At 30.6% G+C, this 7,162-nt stretch overlaps 1 long non-coding RNA gene across 1 annotated transcript; it reads left to right on the plus strand.

The window, feature by feature from the left end:
• The first annotated feature begins 1,633 nt into the window (after positions 1-1,633).
• Positions 1,634-2,670, plus strand: LOC134274930 (uncharacterized). Its single transcript, XR_009993735.1, has 3 exons — positions 1,634-1,696; positions 1,986-2,097; positions 2,617-2,670. It is a non-coding gene; the product is annotated as an uncharacterized LOC134274930 (long non-coding RNA).
• Positions 2,671-7,162: the final 4,492 nt, after the last annotated feature.

Below are 7,162 nucleotides of genomic sequence, written 5' to 3' on the forward strand. Positions count from 1 at the left end.
TGCAAAAATAAAATGATCTACAATATGCAGTCTTATGATTATAAACCTAAACTTTTAAAGACCCAATTTTTTTAAAAATAAAGTGATCGAAGTACAGTATGTTATTTATAAACCTAAAAATTTTGAAGTCTGTGTTTGGTAATCAGGGTCAACATTACGTGTTTTGTGTCTAGTTTTGAGTGAAACTACGTAAAATATTTATTTAAATATGAACTTTATTTTGTAAACTAACCGCATTTATCGTACGTAATGTTTTGAAGGGAAAAAATATAAAGATATATCGTTTTATAAAATCAAATGTTTTCGTTAAATTAAAGAAAAAATCACGACTAAAAACTACGAAAACATAACGTTTATTTTTTTTAATCTTCAATAAAAGAAATCACCATAATAAAAAAAAAAAACTCTGAATATTGAAATAAAAAATAATTAATCCATTTATCCGTCGTGCTGTGAACATTTACCACGATCGGATTTTTTTTTAAAAATAATTTTCTGGCCAACAATTTCCAAAATATTCAATAGATTGTCACCGTGTGTTAACAAAATTTTATCGGTGAAGATTTCTCTTCAAATTTTGACATTTTATCGGCACTTTTCATTACGAATATGGGCCTAGAGGAAATTGAGCAGCGACATAAATTTCTGTACTACATCTTGCATATTCATCATTGTAGCCTTTGTAAACAAAACATCTTTTGTAAACTACATGATGATAATGCTGAATATTTTTTAATATCCCAGTTCTTAAAAAATAATTTTAATCGTCGGACGTCCAATGATTACGGCAAATTGAGCCGGTTTCTGTGGACTTTCAGGTTTCAAAGTAAAACACTTATAAGTAAAAAAGCAGCAGTGAAGATCGAAAAGAAATATTTTATGATGTCAATGTTTTAATTATATACGTACTTTCAATTATTTTTTGAAATAAAATTCAAACGACGTGTATATACAAGGCGGGTACATGAAAGAGTTTGGCGTGCGACGAGGCAAACTCAGATTATCACGTGGCACAGGTAGCTGATCTGTCAATCAAATCAGAAGCTATTGTTTTTTTAATGATTGACAGGCGGTAAATTATTGATCTTGAATCAGGTAGATTTGGGGGGCGTTAACATAAAATTGGGTGTTAAAACTTGAATAACACTGAAATTTAAGTTCAATTTTTTTTTATATATTTTAATATTTCTTTCCCATTTTTCTTTTTATTTTCAAAGTCATCCAAAAGAAGCTTAGAAGATATGGACGTGATAGATGGTGATGTGAAATTAGACAAGGAATCTGCAGCAAAACTTGTGGAGTTTTACAAAAGAAATCCCCAGTTCCTACGACTTAACAACAACGGAACGGAAACAGTTGTAAGATAATTCATAATAAGTCTTTGCATTTTATATTCAATATATGTAGGGAAAAAAAATAAATTAAAAATTTGTATCCAGCATAAAGGGTTATCAACTTTTACTTTACGTGTATTTATTTTTACAATTTAAATAGTAATTTCAATTTCTTTGTAAACTCGGCGACTTAAAAGAAGTTTATTTTCTCTAAATCTTAAAGACTATTATATATATATTTCCTTTTATCAACATATTTCAGATACCTGAGCCTTTTGATAAGCGGAAGGTACATGTACATGATTGTCCAAAGTGGACTTTTCCAATAAAATACCGTATTCAGCTAGCTTCTGCTGCACACGGTAAGATGTTCAAATAAACATTTTTAATTGTAATGATAAATAGTTGTAAATTTATAAAAAAGATAATTTCATTTTTTTTCATTAGAGTAGTATTTGTTTCATTTGTATTTGATATTCTGAATAATAATAAATGCGTTGTCGGCTAAAATTAGAAATCTCTTTAAATGCCTGTTTATAATCGTTCGTGACCATCATTACTAATCTTATGAAGAAAGAAGAAATAAATCCATTTTGATTCGACTGAATAAATAAGAAGACAGATGACAAATGCTTTTTTTCCATTTTGTAGTTGCATTGGTTAGGCAAGCAGTTTCTATCTGGCAGCAACAGACTTGTATAACATTTACGGAGGCAACAACAATAACTGCACCAGCTATTAACTTTAAGGAAAATGAATCTGGGTAACGTTCATATTCATTAAAGCTTGGATTCGCTATATTGCACATGTTTGTTTGTATGTTGTTTAACGTTCCTCTCGAGAATTATTTATTCATATGGACCACCACTTGTTGATGGAAGGCTGAAAAATACCTATACAAGGGAGTAAGGTTCATTTAGCAATGGGGGTTCTTTTTCATATCAAGAGCTGTTGTGACAAGGGACCTTGCTTTATGCCATCTCCGAAGAATCGGTCTCCATGTCCCGTAGTGGATTCGAACCTGTGACGTAAAGAAACAACTCCTTTCTCTGCATATCTAGAGCAGACGCTCAAACCATTCTGCGGGCAATATTGCATATGTACTTGAAAAGATAATAGCTCATTTAATTAAAAAATAATGTAGCATTTTCCATATCTTGTTTTATTTCCGACGCATGTATGTATAATTATCTGTTGATGTAGTAAGATAAAACCATCAACGTCTGATCTTGCTAAAGTTACTCATTAAGATATGAAATTGATTTTTATTTTATTTTAACAGGTGCTGGTCTTATGTTGGTAAAGGGAACTCTGCTATTAATGACATTAACCTCCAAAATGGTTGTAAATATGTGAGTATTTAAATTTTTAAATTTTTATCACTTTGTTTGAGTGTAGTATAAAGTACCTAAAATGCTATTTGTTCATCATATTCAAATTATATGTAAATTTAAGACAAAACTAGTATTCTTTTTATGGAATTAAAAAAAAATAAGATACGTTAAACATCTTTCATGCAAAATTAAACAGAAATGTTCACTTTAGCTAGGAATCGTCCTTCATGAAATCGGACATGCTTTGGGTATGTGGCACGAACAAAGCAGACCAGACAGAAACGATTACGTCACCGTGCAAACCAGTAATATTAGAAGCGGATATGAACACAATTTCTTGATCAAATCTAGTAGTCTAACATACGAAACCCGTTTCGACTACGGATCCGTAATGCACTATCCCGATACTGTAAGTACATTTTAATTAAAGCTCAGTTTCAGATTTTTTTTTATATGAAGTTTCCATGTTTCAATTTTTTTTTCTTTATTAAAACGGATTTTTGGTTGAAAATTTAATAGGCTTTCGCAAAATCATCAGGGCTGAAAACAATAATTGCCAAGCAAAACAACTATGAAAGGACAATGGGTCAAAGGATTGCATTATCATTCTATGACATCAAAGCTATGAACTACCATTATTGTCAGAGTGAGAACGACAGGTTTTAATTACTTTCTTTGAATTTGATATACACTGTGTGATTACATGTAACATGGAGGATGGTATGATAAGATTTTACAGAAAACACAGAAATTTAGATTATTTTTTATCATACAACTGTCTTTTAAATAGAGTTTTTTGCACTGACCGAATTCGGAGTAAAAGAATTTGGTCGGTACACGGTATATATACGGGAATTTTTTTCAGAAAATTTCAATATGATTGTTGAAAAGATTCATCGGGGTCAGGGTCAAAAAATCGTTTACACAAAGCTAAAAACGAGTTAAGTTTAGAGTTGACACATTTTTAGTTCGAGAAAATGCTTAAGACCTCTATTTTGATTGCATAAAACTGGCTTATTTTGTTTTGTAATTCACATGATAATTTTGCTTCATGTTTTATGAAAGGCAAATGCTCAGCAGGATTAACATGGAGCAGATGTTAAAATGGCGGGTATAGGAATCCTAAACGCTGCGGACGATGTAAATGCCCGGATGGTTGGATTGGGCGGCATTGTCAGTTTCCAAAGGGCCCAGGTAAAATGATCGTGAAGGTCAAAATTTATTGTAATTGTTACAGTTAACTTATTTTAAGAAAAATATACAGATACATGTACCGTAAACAGATAAAACATTGCACCCCATGTTTCGACACATATTAGCAAAAAGGCAATTAGAAGAAGAACAATTGAATTTTGATTGAATATCAAACACATTTAACCAAATACATTTATTTGTCTTAAGTTTTCATTTCACTCAAATATAAAAGCTATCAAGGTTCCTGTTTTGAACTTTTTTTTATTTAGCAACTTCTGGATGTGGAAGAAAGTACAAATTTGCCAAAGCAAACTACAGATACATCAGATCACCAGGGTATTCTAGTCCTGGACAGTATACAACAGCTTCGGAATGTACCTGGAAGATTAAGGTATTATTAATCTCAAAAAGTCGTCCATCATAGAGATTTTTCTCATTTGAATCCCACACAGTTTGCTTAATGACTATATATTATCTTTGGAAATTCTACAGGTTTGTGTTTTATGCCTTGTCATAGATAATTGTATTTAAAGGATTTTCTAGATGGATCACTGTTCTTTTTATACACTTTTTCACTTTTATTGAGTTTTCATCTAATTCTATTCAAGATACATTTGAATGTAAACTTCACGGATAAGTGTAATTCTGTTGCTTACTTGCATTTCTATGTACTTGCATGTATGTGTTCGTGAATTTAAAAACAGTCCTTACAAATTTGTTCATGGGAAAAAAATTACATTTGACAAACACCAAAATTGATATTTTGATCTTCACAAACCTGAGTAATATATATAGGCACCACTAGAAAGTTCAGCATGTTTGGTATCACTTGCAACACGAGGTGTTTGGATTTTGTAGAAGTTCGATTCAAAAGTCTCTCTGCCACAGGTCCAAGGTAAGAAAATGTTGACAATTTTAATGCTCAATCCTTCAATTAGTTAGAAGATGATTTAACAGCACTCGTATTGCCATGTTTATCTTTTTATTTCGAGCTTAGGGAACATTGTAATTTCGGGTTAGGAAAATCATTGCAGTATCTCAGGGCAATAAGAGTAAAATAATTCATAATCATACCAGATTCTTACTTGAAACGATTTGCTAAAAAAATAATATGTATACAAATTTAATGTTTGGGTAAATAAATGAAAAATAATTTTCTAAAATGTACAGAGTCCATTTTCTTTTCTCGCAAATATTTTAAGGTGGATTATAACATGCATGTCCTACCTTTGCTTTCAGATGAAGAATGATCTTAAAAATATATATTTTACATACCTGCTAACTGTAATTTTCAGATAAAATTATCTACATATTAATGTAGCAAGTTGAAAAGTATGCGATTAACTGTTTAAAAAGCTAACTTTGTTAGATGTGACTGTGCACACTTTTTAACATAGGAAATCAAATATATTTTGATTGTTCAGGAAAATTTATAATCATGTTTGAAAGTTGTAGTGTTGCCACTAGACCATGTTTGGTAAATATAAGAATACTTTAAAAACAAGCAGTAAAATTGAAGGCATGAATAAACATCTCTTAAAATCAATACCGAAGAATAAATATTTCAAAATGTAAGGAATTAATTTTTGAGTAGTCAGCGATGGCTATGTGTCGCTGACCGATGGACGACAATATGTGCAGCGAGGGTAAGTACATATTTTTGTCGACGACAATATCTGCAGAAGGACAATATCTACCGTCAAATATTCTCTTTTTTACAGGTTCTGCTGTGGCACCAGGCCTACAGACATTATGACTTCCGATGGACGCGTTATGTTGGTCCTATTTAGGACAAACTCCAATAACGTAGCAAAGGGCTTCAGGGCAAGATACAAATACGTCTAGGTAAAAAGGAATCACGTTCCTTTCTATGAGTAATCCATGAAGTTATTCATCAATGTAAATCTTAAATATTTTGGGAATTAGCACAGTATCGAAATTAACAGTTTTAGAATCTTGGTGGGCTCCTAGACCAAAGATTCAAAATACATGTAGATTGATATCTTTAATATGAAAAAAATATCATAAAATATCTAAAATTAACATATGTATTTTACTAAGTTACACTTTGTGTTTTACAATGTATCACTGAGCATGTAACTAATATAGGAAACAATGTAATAAAATCAATGTTACATCATTCTCTCTCTCTCTCTCTCTCTCTGCTTGAGTGTATCTTATATGCGAAAAGAATTTGTTTTATAAATTCTCCAAACGCCAAACTTGTTCTTCCGTATTATAATAGTTTTACGAATAAATCTAGAATTCTGCAGATATTTTGTATGTTTTTATTTGATAAAAGGATTACAAAATAACAGAAAAATATGTTTTGGTTCAAGATAAAAAAGCGTGTAACATAGGATTTATTTGCAAGGATCATTGTTACAACTCTTTTTGAATAGAACCCGACATCTAGTTATCCATCTTGCACTAACAGGACTTTTTCTTGGAGGATATTCTTGCTTTTAGTCATAAATTCGTTATCCAATTCAGTTAATGAAAGTATATGTAGGTTTAATTTGCTGAACTTATACCGGATTTTAAACCTTTGTAAGAAAAGCCTTGATATGTTACAGGGTCTAGTAAATGTCCAACCAAATAGTTATTCTAACGCTTCCACAAAATATTAACCAGGGAGAAACTTAAACGTGTTGTGATACATGATATAAAAGAAGTTGTGTTAATCATATGTTAAATAAAATAATTGTTTGAAAATTAAATTTTTTGAATTAAAATAAATTAATCTCCTCAACAGAGATTTAAGATCTTCAAACTTGAATTTAGAAATGCGATGGACACTGATAGTGCTCCTTCATTGATGATCTGAATTAAATGTTTCGAGGAAGCAAAATTTATTCCAAAAAATTTTCAAGTAAGAAAAAATCATTAAAAAGAAGAGCAAGTTCCTGACACAAAAGTTGATATTACTAGGTTTATAATAAGCATCATTAAAGGCAGATTTCTGTACATTACCATATGATAAGCTTTTTGGAAATAAAAACTTATTAAGGTGGTTTTTAGTGACGAATTTCATACCATATCTCATGAATTAATGAATTCGACTACATAGTAACTGTTGTTAGTATGTCTCATCATCAATAAAGAAGCTGCCACAGGTAATGGCATAACAATAGGGGTGTTGATTTTTATTCAAATTTTAAAACGAAGGAATGAAAAAAGACAATGAAAATTGCAGTTTAATCATATATTTGTGTTACTTAAAAATAGAAAATTATTCCTCATTTTATTAAAAAGAATTTAATGAATATTGCAATCGACAAGAAGAAAATGCAACATCTG

Source organism: Saccostrea cucullata, unplaced genomic scaffold (genome assembly GCF_032062105.1).
Source record: "Saccostrea cucullata isolate Sc308-1 unplaced genomic scaffold, CSIRO_AGI_Scuc_v1 ctg816, whole genome shotgun sequence".
Taxonomy (NCBI): domain Eukaryota; kingdom Metazoa; phylum Mollusca; class Bivalvia; order Ostreida; family Ostreidae; genus Saccostrea; species Saccostrea cuccullata.